Genomic DNA, 17,120 nt, shown 5'->3' with positions numbered 1-17,120 from the left:
ACCAGCAACAGAAATACTTGTGGACAATATCCAGGACAATTCTGATTCTACTGATGCTGGAAATATGAAAGTGGATGCTACTAATGAGGGGACATGCACTGAGATTATAGAACCATCTAATGTTTCACAGAGGTATCCAAGAATTATTATGGATTTGAAACTATCAGAAGAATTAATCTAAATGATGATGACGTTAGCCATATTTGATTTGATTAGCTGTTCAAACTCATGGACCACGGTACATCCTGAACTTTGAACATTGATTATAAAGCAAATAATGAATAAGAATAAAACTGCTTTGTTATTGTTGATTTTTGTAATGACTAAAACCAGACTTTACAATTTCTCACATTTGATTGTATAGTATGCCGCAAACACAGGATATAGTCTGATTTGGGAGGGAGGAATGTCATGGAATCATTTAGTTACTCGGACATTCGTATAGTTTCGTGTATATTCGAGAAACGTCTCTTGCCCTAGGAACCAACATTTCACGGGAAGATTGCAAACCATATATGGAAATAGTACGCGTATAATTTCTATTACGTGCTGAATTTGAAGTCACGTTATCGAATTATGATGTCATCTTGTTACTCACTTAGTTTTTTTTAGTGATCGTGTCTTGTAGTTCGGAGCGGTACGATGAAAATGCAGTTCTTCAGTGTTTTATTCCCGAATGGTGTGTGTGTTTTTATTGATTTCGTCCTCGTCTACCATTCCTCAACGGATGGGATTTTGTGCACTGGTTGCTTGTGGTCGTCCAAGCTAGTTTTTGTTAGTGTTGAACCCGTGTGCTCAGTGAGAGTCGACATCGTCGACCATCGAATGGCGCGAACACCGTGTTACAGGGTAATCAAAATTGTCAAAAAATGGTTTACACCCATGACTTTGCAAAACTTCATGACCTGTCTTTCAAGTTGTCAGTCAAGTTGAGAACATATTATCTCAACATTCAAGCGTTTCAATTACAGATGCCAATGAACTGTTGACAAAATACGACAAATTTCCTAGACAAATGAAATTGTTTTAACATAAATTGTCTTATGTACAAGGATCCGTTGTTATTGATATATAGCAGGTGATATCGGCAGGGCAGGAGATGTTGACTGTTTTACAAACATCTGATATTAGTTCTTGGTCTTAAGCTCGAGGTACATATATCATTCTTTGTACAGTAATTTTTGTGAATTTCCCGATACTGATCATGTTCTCTTGTGTACCACTGTATGTGTGTGTATGTACTCTATCCCAAGTATGTTGTTGCATTTTGTGAATTTCCCGATACTGATCATGTTCTCTCGTGTACCACTGTATGTGTGTGAATGTACTCTATCCCAAGTATATTGTAGCATTTTGTGAATGTCCCGATACTAATCATGTTCTCTCATGTACCACTGTATGTGTGTGAATGTACTCTATCCCAAGTATATTGTTGCATTTTGTGAATGTCCCGATACTGATCATGTTCTCTCGTGTACCACTGTATGTGTGTATATGTACTCTATCCCAAGTATATTGTTGCATTTTGTGAATGTCCCGATACTGATCATGTTCTCTCGTGTACCACTGTATGTGTGTGTATGTACTCTATCCCAAGTATATTGTTGCATTTTGTGAATGTCCCGATACTGATCATGTTCTCTCGTGTACCACTGTATGTGTGTGAATGTACTCTATCCCAAGTATATTGTTGAATTTTGTTAATGTCCCGATACTGATAATGTTCTCTCGTGTACCACTGTATGTGTGTGTATGTACTCTATCCCAAGTATATTGTTGCATTTTGTGAATGTCCCGATACTGATCATGTTCTCTCGTGTACCACTGTATGTGTGTGTATGTACTCTATCCCAAGTATATTGTTGCATTTTGTGAATGTCCCGATACTGATCATGTTCTCTCGTGTACCACTGTCTGTGTGTGTATGTACTCTATCCCAAGTATATTGTTGCATTTTGTGAATGTCCCGATACTGATCATGTTCTCGCGTGTACCACTGTATGTGTGTGTATGTACTCTATCCCAAGTATATTGTTGCATTTTGTGAATGTCCCGATACTGATCATGTTCTCTCGTGTACCACTGTAAGTGTGTGAATGTACTCTATCCCAAGTATATTGTTGCATTTTGTGAATATCCCGATACTGATCATGCTCTCTCGTGTACCACTGTATGTGTGTGAATGTACTCTATCCCAAGTATATTGTTGCATTTTGTGAATGTCCCGATACTGATCATGTTCTCGCGTGTACCACTGTATGTGTGTGTATGTACTCTATTCCAAGTATATTGTTGCATTTTGTGAATGTCCCGATACTGATCATGTTCACTCGTGTACCACTGTATGTGTGTGAATGTACTCTATCCCAAGTATATTGTTGCATTTTGTGAATGTCCCGATACTGATCATGTTCTCTCGTGTACCACTGTATGTGTGTGTATGTACTCTATCCCAAGTATATTGTTGCATTTTGTGAATGTCCCGATACTGATCATGTTCTCTCGCGTACCACTGTATATGTGTGTATGTACTCTATCCCAAGTATATTGTTGCATTTTGTGAATGTCTCGATACTGATCATGTTCTCTCGTGTACCACTGCATGTGTGTGAATGTGCTCTATCCCAAGTGTATTGTTGCATTTTGTGAATGTCCAGATACTGATCATGTTCTCTCGTGTACCACTGTATGTGTGTGAATGTACTCTATCCCAAGTATATTGTTGCATTTTGTGAATGTCCCGATACTGATCATGCTCTCTCGTGTACCACTGTATGTGTGTGAATGTACTCTATCCCAAGTATATTGTTGCATTTTGTGAATGTCCCGATACTGATCATGTTCTCGCGTGTACCACTGTATGTGTGTGTATGTACTCTATCCCAAGTATATTGTTGCATTTTGTGAATGTCCCGATACTGATCATGTTCACTCGTGTACCACTGTATGTGTGTGAATGTACTCTATCCCAAGTATATTGTTGCATTTTGTGAATGTCCCGATACTGATCATGTTCTCTCGTGTACCACTGTATGTGTGTGTATGTACTCTATCCCAAGTATATTGTTGCATTTTGTGAATGTCCCGATACTGATCATGTTCTCTCGTGTACCACTGTATATGTGTGTATGTACTCTATCCCAAGTATATTGTTGCATTTTGTGAATGTCCCGATACTGATCATGTTCTCTCGTGTACCACTGCATGTGTGTGAATGTGCTCTATCCCAAGTGTATTGTTGCATTTTGTGAATGTCCCGATACTGATCATGTTCTCTCGTGTACCACTGCATGTGTGTGAATGTGCTCTATCCAAAGTATATTGTTGCATTTTGTGAATGTCCCGATACTGATCATGTTCTCTCGTGTACCACTGTATGTGTGTGAATGTACTCTATCCCAAGTATATTGTTGCATTTTGTGAATGCTTCACTCGCACTGGCGCGGATAAATCTAAAATATACCCAGACGACTTCTGTGGCAAACACCATGACGTTTTTCGCACACCTGTTCATGAATATGAAAGGTCAATCCCAAGAATAAGGGAGATCATCGTGAAATTACCCCCAAACATGTATCAATTTGTCACACAGTCAAATGATCTCTGGTCACTGAAAACGCCAACATCATTCTAATTCACTAAAAAAGAAAACACTGCAGTATAGGGAAATTACCCATAATTCAGCAAAACACACTTTAGCAGATACTATTAATCACAAATATGCCGATGTCAAAGGGTTGATTCTAGATTGTATTTGTTTCTTTTTTATATCAATGATATTATTACATTAGCGGCGTTGGATATGTTCGTTATTACAAGTATACAGTTGTTATATCAAATATGACTTATTATATTACATTGTGGCTGTTATTAAATATATGACTGATTGTTTTGATATTACAGGAACAGAGTTAGTGCATTACACAAGATTACACAATACAGAGATCAACGGTTCACATAATTTCGTCGAAGGGAATACAGGTAATTACTTACCCATAACATTAATTGAATAAACGTAACCCAAACAATCCACTATTTTGGTTGCACTTTTCGGATAGTTGCATTCAAACGTCGCGTACATTATAAAAATAACTGGAAGCTTTGACATTTAGTATTTACAAACGAGTGGCTACGTACTGTCGATCAATTATTACTGGGATTCAACTATATTTTTTTTTGTAAACAAACACTAAATGTACATATTCGCTAGACACCTACGGTAATTCCATAAAACAAGTAAATACTATACATCCATATGCCTCAGACTGAGTGTAGTTCCTCTCTGATGATATTTAAATATTCTGCTCGAAACGACTTCGTGTTTTCCGGTTATAATGTGTTAGTATTACGAACGATAGTGTTTAGTGTTAATACAGTCTTTGGAGTGAATCTGAAGAAAGGCACAAGAAAATACATGTATTTGCGTTGGTCTGAGTTTGCTTTACTCATATTTATTTTGAGCACAGTAGAAGATTAGCTGGAATGAGCAACAATGAGCAGAACTGGTAATACATTGACCCAGGTAAAAAAGACAAAAACACAACACAAACGTGGGACGTACGTACACAATTTGCAATTTGATGCTAGCATTTAAAATCATTATAATCCATGACGCCAAAAAAAAAAAAAAAAAAAAAAAAACAATAAAAAAAGCGAAAGAACTGAAATGAAATTATGTGTTACTATGAATGTGTGTGTTTGTACTCAACTGCTTATGATTAAGTATTCGGTAATGGAAGTCATTCACAGACTGAAGGCACTTTATCAATAACATTCATTGTTGGTTGTCAGAAGTCACCGAATAACATAAACAAAAGGCCCGTTTAAAGCCAATCGTGAGAATTAGACGTTAGTACACAAATGTGCAAAGATGTGCCTAATGTATTATATTCACTGTGTTTTAATGTATTCACCAAAAAACCGTTCCGCCTTTGTTCTATTATTGGGTCCCAGTGATTTCGGATTTACGTTTTTAACTTCCCAGTATTGAGCAGGTGAATGAATAGTCTTAAAGGCATTCTTTTCCCCATATTGATATTTGTGGTGGATTTCACAGATTAATAAGAGCCTATTATTTTTTGTGGGGTGTTGCTATTATGTTAGGTGTGTTACCTGTCCTGCAGATGCTACCGAACGTGGAGGTCGACGGACAGCATTGCCGAGATTGGCGCAGATGTGAAAAACGTCTTAGCCATAATTTACGAAATTCACATTAAAATTCGGTGAACAATATTTTTCACATGATCACAGTGCTTTGTTATCGTTTTGGTGTTGGATATAATAGCTGCAATGTTGGCATTCATGTTGAAAAAATAAAAAAAAATGTCTAGCTGCACTGGACACGATATGACGCGAATCAATACTGTCAGAACTCAAACTCTTCACTCTTCTATTATCAAGGTAAAACAGGTTTTCAGATTCACATCTAGTAATCCATTCGTGAAAATGATTGCGATGTTAGGAATTATCGTACTAATAATACCATTTAAGTTGCTAACCTTGAAAACTCGCCATATCTCATAATGGTACTCACTGCGAATCTCGACCATGAATATATGACTAGAGGTAATAAGTGGCTCTCTAAAATTGAAAACCTCGTTATGGCAACGGAGAATCATGTTTGTTTCCCCGAGATAAATCAATTATTTTAGTATAATGATATATTTGCAAGTATGTATGTACAATTATAGTCCACCCCTTAGCAAAAGTTCGAATATTTATGAATAATGCAAAGTTATTCAGCGGTGATTTGGTAAAACAGATTTTGGAAGCTGTTATTATTAATAATTAATAATTGCAATCAACATAGCATGTCAACTATGAACGATCTAAACATTTTTAAATATTTTCGCGTCATAAGCTATTCGACAAGAACTAATCGTAGAAGAAGCATCTATTTCAAAACCACTATCATGTATAGACAACAATAGAGATTTGTCCCAAAGAAACAAATAGCGCAGCACAACTTCCAAATGTATAATGCGTGTGTTCTGAAGAATACATTATTCAGCGGAGACTTGAATATTTTGAACCCTCTAAGCAATAAGACTAATAAGACTAGTCTTTAATGTACCGTTTAACCACGTTTCCAAAAAGCGGAATTCTTCCGAACGTAAATTGTCACACAAATACAGATAGCGTGTACTCATTAACCTGAAGGTTTTTTTTGCCGGTTAGGTTTGACTATGTGGTCATGTAGACTTGTAGTATTGTACATACAAAGTCATGCTACTCTATCATATAGACATTCCCGTTAGATGTACACTTTGAGCAGTTTTCCGAAGTATTTCAACAGCATGATGGATAGCGGGCTACCACACAGGTCGGAACCACCGTGGGCAAGCACTTGTCTTCTACTACAGTCAGTCTGAGAAAGCCGATATAACTAATCGATCGGACTACTTGTGGTTATGACAGGTCGCTACCGCATTAGTCAAGATCATCTGGTCAAATTACGATTCTCGAAAGCGGCGACTATATATCGTTCAGGTTGAACAGATTACCGACATACGCTTACGATCGTACGATTTCATTAGTAAACACTATTGGACTTGTTCAAATTTGTTGTCCACGTAAAATTAACAGAAGCAAAACAAAATCACATATGTTAGTTTAACATTTTAATGTACCAAAAGCGGTAGTGATTCTTAAGTGGTTGGATGTACTAGATTTTACATGAAACTATCGATCCCTTATCTAAGAAAATATATGACGACTTATAGGTAAATTGACGAAATCAATATGAAACTGGCTGAGAATTAACATCAACTTAACCCCAAACCACTGATATGCATATTACGATACGCCTAGCAAATATTAGTGTGGAGAAAATGGTTGACTCCGGTGTCAAGCTGTTATAACGACTCTTTGCTTGTGGTGACCTGTGAAGAAATGTATAAGCATGTATGTATCACCGTAGTTAATTGCATAATTTAAATTACGCCTGCATTTACTCTGATGCAATGTTTATGTTTCAACGACGTAAACAGACAAGCACTGTTGGATTTAACATTATACACCCGACATAATTGGAAGTGTAGTGGAAAACTACAGACTGAGTATATCAGCAGTGGAATTGAGAGTCGTTGTACACCCCCTTTAACATCATTACATAAGCCCACAAGGCAGTGTTAGAGTAAACGCTAAATACTTTAAAATGTTACAGAATAATGACCAAGTTAACTTGGTTTTAATTGATGTACCGGAGACAAAAAAAGAATTCACTAAATATTTAATGTTCACATTTTGTTGCATTCACCTTTGCCGGCAATACTTAAACATTTCTGAAAGTTTTTACAATTTTCGATATTTTGTCACAGTCGCGTTCAACTTGAACAAACAAATGTACAAGAGTGATGTTTTTTTCCGCTCTGAAGCATACTACTAAATCTAGTGATTACAACACGAAAGCTCAAATGAACAGAGAACTGATAAGTGATACAATAAAATCGAGAAATGGCAGACATTGGTTCAATTACTTTGTTTTTCCGCCGACTCCTTCTATGTAACTAAGTGTGTCAACTCGACAGCGGAATGTTCACAATATCTCCGTGCTTCGTGTTAAGCATAGTTATTACGATGTGCACCGTTGGAAGTTGTCAAGTCAAATTACAGCAATCACGTGTCAACAGCTACTGTGCTTTTCTCATCCAACCCGCCACAGTTTATTAACTCAACCAGAACTTCACTGTAAATCTAAGTGTTTTCAAATATGACACATTTTTGTAAACACATTTTAAGTGTTTTATAATTAAACACAGTGTTAAAATTGCATTTTTAATGTGTTAATGAGCATAAATAATCTGCATAAATTCAGAAGGTGTATATGATGAAAACCCCTGCAGTCAGTGTTTTTAATTGCAACATTTCAGGGATGAACAAGTCTGAATATTGACAAATGCTTATAACAGAGACACATTTTAAAATGCGTTTCCACTAATAACACGGCAAAAAATCATTGTCATTTTTTAAAGTGATATGAGCAAAATATATCAAATGATGTGTTTCATGATTAAGCACTTTGAACTATTGTACAGTAATCATAACATACGATAAACAAATCACATATTCAAGTAAATATTCATTAAGATAAGTATGACTAATAACATTAAAATAACAGACATTTATAGTTATTGTAAAGAATAATATCAATCGCATGAAAAAGTGTCCTCGACTTATGGGCAGCCGAATATGTATGTTTACTAAAATTCAATACCCAATAATTATGAGCATTGACACTTCAAAACAGATGAATAATGAACTAAAACGAACAATAACATCTTTGCACCCTTTCTTCATTGACATAAATGAAAGTGCCTCTGGTATTTTTATACTATATTCACCTAACCAGAGTTATTCTGGCATAGAGGACGAGGACACTGGAACAACAATAATCCAAATTAACAGAACAAAATTGATATTAGAATATCATCTTGTCCGCTCCGATATTTTCTCTTAAAATATGAAATGTATAATAATATCAGAATCTAATGAGTAATGTTTAATTAATTGTCATTATTGTTTCAAGCAATGGGAAATTTGAATCAGAAATAAGTGATGTAAAATAATATTTTTGTTATAAAGTAACACAAATTGAATGGCATTTCCTGTTATATATTTCTATTATTTTATTTGGTAACTCATGTGATGTCTAGGGAGATGTCGGCAAATAAGTTATACTGTATAGAATTAACTGGTCCTGCATAAACTTGTGTTTAATCAGCCCACACATAATGAAATGAATGTAGGTCGCTGCAAATAACAATGCAGTACACAACTGCCGACGCTGTCTCTATCAATTACACTTTCCACACGTTTCGTAACGAAGTAACAATATCATCACACCATCAGGTTTATTTAGGATAACTTCCGGTTTTCTCCTTTTATCAAAAAATCGAAAAGGCACCATTTGGTCCAAGTTGTTGTTGCTTGTTTGGTAACAACACTGTGCATGTTTAATTTCATCAGTTATTAAACAAGTACATGATATGCATATTCGCAAAGTATAGTAAGGTGTATGGGTTGAATTATTGCTATGTGTCTTTGTTTTCCGAAGTATTTCAAAATAAAACAATTTGGAAGAAAAGTGTTTTAGTTACTGCAAAGAACATGTGTACATCTCATATACATAAACCCTTATGAAACATGAATAGTCTGGTGTCTTACCTTGGAACATTTCATGTGTGTTTTTCGAAGTGCTTCAAAATGAAAATGTTTGTAAAAAGTGTTTTAGTTACACTCGTGAACACAAATGTACCTTATACATTAACACTTTGCGAAACATTTTTGTTTTGTGTTTTTGTGTTTTGGGTTGAAACATCGTTGGTTATTTTGCCTTCGAAAATTTTTTCGAAAAATGCTCAGATGTGATTGGAACTACAACCACCGTTCCCCAAATCCGGAGTATCTAAATCGGTGAGGCCAAGAGGTACTTAATTCACCATGTGTCTCAATTTCCAATTGTACTTACAGGTTGGTAAGACCATAAATAAACGTACATACAATTAATTCTTCCACAACCTGGTGTTTGACATAAAACTATTGTCTGAAGGTAATGTCATGACCATCTGCTTTGAACTACGCCTCTTTCTGCGACTGTCTAGTTGGCAATGTTATATGTGTGAGGGCGATGTTTGGGGTCATGACCATATATCATGCTAATTAGTATATTCAGGAAGATGACGGTGGAAACATGGTCTGCGGAATTCCAAGAAAATAAAACTACTAATCCTAGTTCCTAGTGCCGGATTTTGAAGTGTTCATCCCAGGAACTGAAACATTCACCGGGTAAGCTCACTTATGGAACTCTGGGTGACCCTATTTGAAAGGAGGTAACTTGGCTACCGGTTAATACGCCGATCGACGTGTCTGCTCCGTGTCCGTTTCAACGCCTGTAACTTCGCGCCCACGTAGCTGCTGTTCAATGACCTTTGAAGTAATTCACTGCATAACCGTACACTTATAACCACTGTGATAAGTTATATCTGGCCAGGTATTTTTTTTTACTTTAAACATTGTACTACTGGTGGTAAAACCATTTAATTTATCTGCCCTACTTGACACTGTCAGTTGTGTATTGCATAGAATACGATGCATGAAGCTGAATATCGTACCTGTTCTGGTTATTTGCGTTTCATTGTATTTCTGTTGCCATAGGAACCTGTTGTTGCAAGTTATTGTAACCATGGGAATTCGCTCGTATTAGCATATATACCATATTTTTCAGGGACATTCAATGTTGCTAATACTAATTGCTCAAAGTTAGGATCATTAGTCCGTAAATGTCCATCAATCAATAAACATTTTAATGACACATTTATGTCCTCATAAAACACTAATGACTTGAAAAAATGTGCTTAATTTTTCATCAAAAAGTGTTTTAATAACACTTTTTTTGACAATTATACGTAATGTACACGCCACTGTGGTCTACTAGATCACTTCTTTAAATAAAAATAAAACCCGCCAAATAACGTAATTAACGAATGGGTCATTTACCGGATTAAACTCTATAGATTTTGACAATAAAACAGTAAACCTACACTTGTTATTTTGTATGCAGATTGTAAACCGCTACGGTTGTATTCATATGCAAATTGTAAATCACCACGGTTGTATTCATATGCAGATCGCAAACCGCTCTTGTAGACATAACTTTTAAAACTACATGACTGTGCAAATTAACCAGTCATTGCGCATTGGTTACGAATGTCAACAGCTTGGCAAAGGTGCAACGCCTGGAGTTGATGAGAAGACAGATTCCTTTATCAACCGATGGCAAACTTGGCTAACTAAGTGGATCAAACCGTCAACCACAGAAGGTAAAGCGTCAAACGTCTGAGCAATTGGGGATTTATTAGAGCATGAAAACAAATTCACATATTCAATCAAGTTATTCAATCAATGTGTATACCGTTTATGTTTTACTCGTGAGAAAATAACAACGTGTTCAATGCAATCTTGCGTTCAGACAAATAATGTCCATTGAAAACAGCTGTGTAGGTAAAACATCGCGTTAACTCCAATGCATCGCCTATGTTTACTGCAAGGCTATTATCAGCTCACTCCGTTACCAGTACTAAAAGTCCTCGCTTTCTATATTCATTACACACTAATATGCCACCAGGAATATTACGTAATACCGGCAATATGTATAGTGTATAAGTTATAAATTAGCCTGACGAGGACGCGTGAGTTGCGCCCTCCGCGGTCCCCTAAGCCCAACACACACGAATTTTTGTCGGTACCAATCAAATTGCAAGAACGTTAGATAGTGACAGCCATCGAAGAGTAACCATTCACGGCAGAGTTTATTTCCGCCCAATGTTTATCATCTTGTTGAAAACAGTTTGTGGTTTTTGCCGACAGTGCAAACACGGCTTTGGTTGACGGTGTTAACATGGCCACCAAAATGAATATTCAATGACCTCATTGCAAGAAGGCGTGAACTTTGCGAATTGATCTTACCGACAAGACATACACTATACTATTCTATTCTGTCAGGCGTTAGTGAGGTCTGATGCCGTTTGGCCGGCGAGGGCCTACTCACGCCTACATGTCAGGCTAAATATAAATATATTTAAATGAATCTACATACGATGGCGAACTGTATATAACGATGCCAGATAAAAGGCCAGTTATCTGATCAGGTTGTGTCTGATCATATTACAGAGCTACACTGTGTTCCCAATTATCCCTTATAATATTTAAACTGGTCGATATCTACAATTAAAGAAATTTCTATACGCATGCAGGTGTTGACAGAGTCGAAAATTTAATTAAAATAGGTCAAGATATTGTCATATATATGTGAACGTATCACATTAAAAAATTGTCATACATTGTCATTGTCTTCTGAATCCACATTAAAATTGTATTTGAGGACTCGTATTTGACTGTGCGCCCTGAACTATTTTACGCACGTTAACACTTCAAACACAACGTGTTCCAATGTTGTTATTACGACTATTTATGAATACTGCTCGACAGCTGTCTAATCTGTGGAATTGGCATATCATACCTGGCGTTCTACTGTATCCAAATCTCGTAATCAAACGGAAATTATGGCAGTTTGCTGAAGTGGAAAATTGAACAGCGCGAACTACCGCATCACATTTGGTATGTAATGGTATGACTTTGTATCCATTTCCACTCAGACATTTCATGAATCGCACTGGTATATCCAGCACGCACATACACAAACGAAAAGAGTTATTTTGTTTCAGATTAATTTGACACATTTTGTTACAAAAATAATTTACTTGACTTCACAAGCAATCATGATTAACAAAATTACATTACAATTTTTAAATTAGGCGTGTACAATATCAAGATTACCCCATCAACCATGATGTTTTTCATGAGTTAGACCAAAAACATGTGTTTCTGTGTGTATTTCGCAGGACCCTTGTACTGCACGCATTTAGCGGGCCATCTAGTCTCAAAGGATATAACGAACTCTGTTGTGAATTATTCAATTTCTGTGTTTGTTCAATAGCACAATATATCGTGAAACTCTGTACGATTGAAAGGTGGAAACGACGTGATATCACGTAGAGTATCTTGTGATAAAGGTGATTTCGTTATTAAACACTAGGGGTGGGCCGGTGGAAATTAACGAATGCCAATACATGTAGCGAGCATAGCTGATATCATGGAAGCTAAATGTGACCCCCTACTTCAAACAAATAATGTTCACATTTCAATGTGACCTCATTTAACGGCACTTGTGTAGAACGTGTTTCCCCTCGATTTCTCATCTCTAAATGTTGATAAGTATTTTAAAATAATTCTGTTTATTATTTTACGTTGGTAAAAATAATGAAGAAAGATTTTATTTTATGATGTTATCTTGCCAACAAACATAGTGTAGATTCATTTTTATACATACTTATTTATATGTTTAATTATTAAATTTACAAATCAACATAAAATGATCGAAAAAACAACAACAATCCACAAGAACAATTATTATTTAACCGACAAGTGCATTGTAATATAGTCAGATTAGTAAGAGGAAGATACGTGGACCCTATGGTACACACGATGTAGTGTTTGAAAGCAGAGGTCTACATCAGACAAGTGACATTGTTGCCAGCTATAAGATTATCTGTGTTGTAACAGTTTTGTTGTATTTAACTACAAGCTCGTTCTAGATTACCCTTTGAATGTTAAGTCTACAGTTTTGACGGCAGAAGATAATTTTTTTAAGAACGTCTGTATATCTACTTCAATCCTTGGCATAGCCAATGAGTTGAATGCATTTCCAATAGATAGGAGAAGGTGGAGAGACAACCATGTCTCTCGTCATCAGTAATTGGAAAGCTGGCCATTAGATACATTTAAGACACAGATCTAAGTAAGAAGCAGAATAATGTGATTCTGTTGCTTGTTGCTTCTTTGTTCTCGATTTCAACTGGCTATATATTTGGCATATAAATACACTACATTTAGGATTGTTGGTGTAAAGTACGTCATCAATATATCTGAATGTGAAATTACAAGATTTATTTTGCAGTGTGAAGTTTTATGCATTTTCATATGACTAGTGAAATAAATAAGCCAGCGGAGAAGCACAAATGAGTTTCAATTCTTCACATCTTCAACAATGTACGTTGAAGAAGAAGAACATAACTGACAATAACGTCACTTGATATTACCCTATTCAATCAAATAAACATGTGTACATCAATATGAAATCCGACAACAAACAAAAAGATTAATATCAAGATTATAGTAGCTCGATCAGTTCGACCCTTAACAGACTGACTATTTGACTATATGGACAATAGAAAGTAGAATACATCAAATTCAGATTTGACTGACTGGCCAATACGCAGCCACATGAGATTGCGTAAATTTTACGTTCAGAAAAACTCAACTCCTATAGTTGGTTAGTGCTGATCGTTATTTGTCGACACTTCTTAGCAATAACCACACCCTTTTCACATGTAATACATTCTTTAAAAAATCTGCATATTATCAGACATGGATTTAGTCATGCTTTTCTCCGAAAGGAAATTCATTCGCTACTTCCAACTATGGTTAATGACTATGTGTAACACCAACAGTCTCATATATAAAACACTCACCGACTGTATATTTTCTTAAATCATTAAGTGATAAAAAATAGGGAGAACACGAATGTCTTTATTTGAAATTGAATTGAATGTATTCATATTTTAGAATAGTTTGATGGAGGGAAATCTCACGCAATCAGGGCATTGCGGGTCAAATGAGTTGATTGTTTGTAGAACGAGTCTCAATAAATTTCAGTAACAATATACACATTGAAGAGTAAATACTATTTTAATTAAAGTAAACAAGTGATGGGAAAGTGCGCGGGATATGTTATTATCATTTTATGAGTATTGACACGGAATAAGGTGGACAGAATGGAACAGCATAAATGACTAACACTTATTTCAATGCCTAATTAAACAAGTAAAGGAAAGAAAGAAATACATGTATAAACACTCAAAATCATAACAGAGTGCTCTGACTGTTTATTACAATGTCACGTGATACAAATGTATTGTGCTATAAAGTGCGTTTACACAATGACCGATGCGATCCAATGGCATCAAATACAAAACTACTCTGATTTGATCTTCAAATAGTCGTCGAAATAGTGTATAATAATTTATAAACAAATCATCAGACACGCCACATATGTTGACCAGAAAGTGGTGGAAATTATATAGTATTGTAAACGGCAAAACATCATGAAATTTCTGTCATTGCTTATGAAGTGTGGTTCCAGTATTGTTGATTTTCATATGATATAAACAACATGACATCTGCTTGACAGACGTTCAATATATAAATGAATTATATTCACTTTGCCATTTCCAAAGCATAAACCAAAAATACGATATTTGTCAAATTTATCGACATTTTATTTTATGATAATAAACAGCTACTACCTAGCTCGATCGATATTTATATAATTATCCAAATAACTAGTATGTTTTTTTTTATCAAAGCAGAACTGTCCACCAAAGAGGAGTAATGGACTTTATTGACTCTGCGTTGTGGGCTTCTGTGGGTAAGTTCGTTTTATATAATTGTGTGGTAATATTCCATACGCATATGCGTAGCCGACATGTCTGTCAATTAAATGAGGTGACGCCGGAAATATAATAGAACAATACTTTTCGTAGTGATACATATATTACATATATTGTTATAATAATTGGCTATTTTTAATACCCCACCCATCCCCTAAAGAAACACAATCTTAGTAATTCTGGCATCCTGGGGCAAAGGAGATAGCTGGTACAGTTTTCAGAAAATAAAAACGGCATTTTAAATTTTTATAATAATTTTATTAAGTTGTTTTTTTAGAACCAAAATTGAAAATTGCGACAAATTACGACTTAAAATTTGGAAAATTGTTTACAATTTATCGCATTTGTATATCCAGGACGCACATACACCTAGGAAAATAGTTATTTTGTTTCAGATTAATTTGACATTGTTTTTTTAGAATCAAAATTGAAAATTGCGTACAAATTACGACATTAAATTTGGAAAATTGTTTACACTCTAACAAAAAATAATATCTTAGTACAAATTACGGACGAATAAAATAGTTGATTACATTTTACACCTTGTCCATGTCTACGAATTTACTTTTTTATTTATTTAAATTACATTATTACGAAAATAAAACCAATTTATTACAGCTTACGAAAATACCCTTGCCGATTCTCTTCGTGGAAAGCAATTGTTGACTTATAAGTATGGGCTTTTAAAGAAGAAATAAATAGCAAAACTGAAATGTGTGATTTGGGAATGGAACGGCATTTGGGTGTAACGTTTTTGTACATCAAAACTTGGATTGGAAAGAGATCACGTGGACAGCGAACAATAGATGATTTTCCGTTCAACTGCGAGATCTCGCGAGATGCATGAAAGACGCTCGTCGAACGTCTGCCGCAAAAGTCGAACGATTTGATTTTGAACTCGAATATCTTTATTTCGTAGCTCACATCGACCGGCCGATTTTCGACAAAGGAATATTGCTTTCGAATACCCCAACTTAATCGAAATTACCTATCATCGAATGTGTACAGCACATTATTAAGCATGGAAATATCCCCAAAATACTTTCGCGTTTGTCGAATCCCACGCGATGTTTGACGCAACTACGACGCTATGACCTTTGTTTGTCCTGATTTTACGTTCGATTTCACGCATAGCGCGGGATTCTCGCAGTGAACGGAAAATGGTCTATTGTCTAATAATCAATCTTATTAAACTGTACATACACTTAGACACATACAAAATATTAAATAAAGTGATGATTTTTCGTTCTCAGTTTCGTTGCTGCTGTTTGTTTACGCCGTCTTTGCCGCAGTGGATGACACATCAATGGTTTCTGCCATAGGTAAGATTCTTAGTTCTGCGATTATGCAAAATACTGAGATAGTAAAGTGTACATGAATATCTAATCATGATTGGAATTGAAACAGATTATAAATTATATAAATATAATATATATATAAGTTATAAATTGGAAAGTAACATATGACAGCGATTTGTGTGCAAATATTTTAAAGCCGTTAAATTTGTTAATGGATGTGCAAAGAAAACACTATTCTGCATATTTGGTTCATTGAAGACTTCCATCATGGCTCCTAATATCTTCTTAATACAATTGAGAGTGAATGTATTTATTTCAATATGTATGTAGTTATAATTAAACCCTGCTACATGCCGCATATTCTAAAAGTACATTGAGTTACTAAGACAGTGGGGGTCGATATATATAATCCTCGTCTTTGTCGGGGAAAGCAGGAAAACATCCGCAAATTTTTAGTTTTTCATGCGAAGTTCACAATATAGAACGGAGAACATCCCACCTAGTGTGTTCTTTTAAATACACGAAAACATCAAACAGGTTCGGAAACTGGAGAGATTAAAAAAATAGATTGTCACACAATATACATCTGTATTTGAGTATGCTATCCATAAACACATCTATTCCGTTCAAGCACAGGCGGACAATTTTAGACAAAATAAAAACCTGAGTTTCTTCTATATTAGTGTAGTCGATTTAGTGTGGCACCGGGAATAAATTTGGTATCATTGGAAGCGCAATTTTAAGGCGAGTAACA

This window comes from Saccoglossus kowalevskii, chromosome 15 (genome assembly GCF_978046115.1).
Source record: "Saccoglossus kowalevskii chromosome 15, keSacKowa6.1, whole genome shotgun sequence".
NCBI classification, from domain to species: domain Eukaryota; kingdom Metazoa; phylum Hemichordata; class Enteropneusta; family Harrimaniidae; genus Saccoglossus; species Saccoglossus kowalevskii.
The sequence above is the reverse complement of the archived record's forward strand: the minus strand, read 5'-3'. Positions refer to the sequence as shown.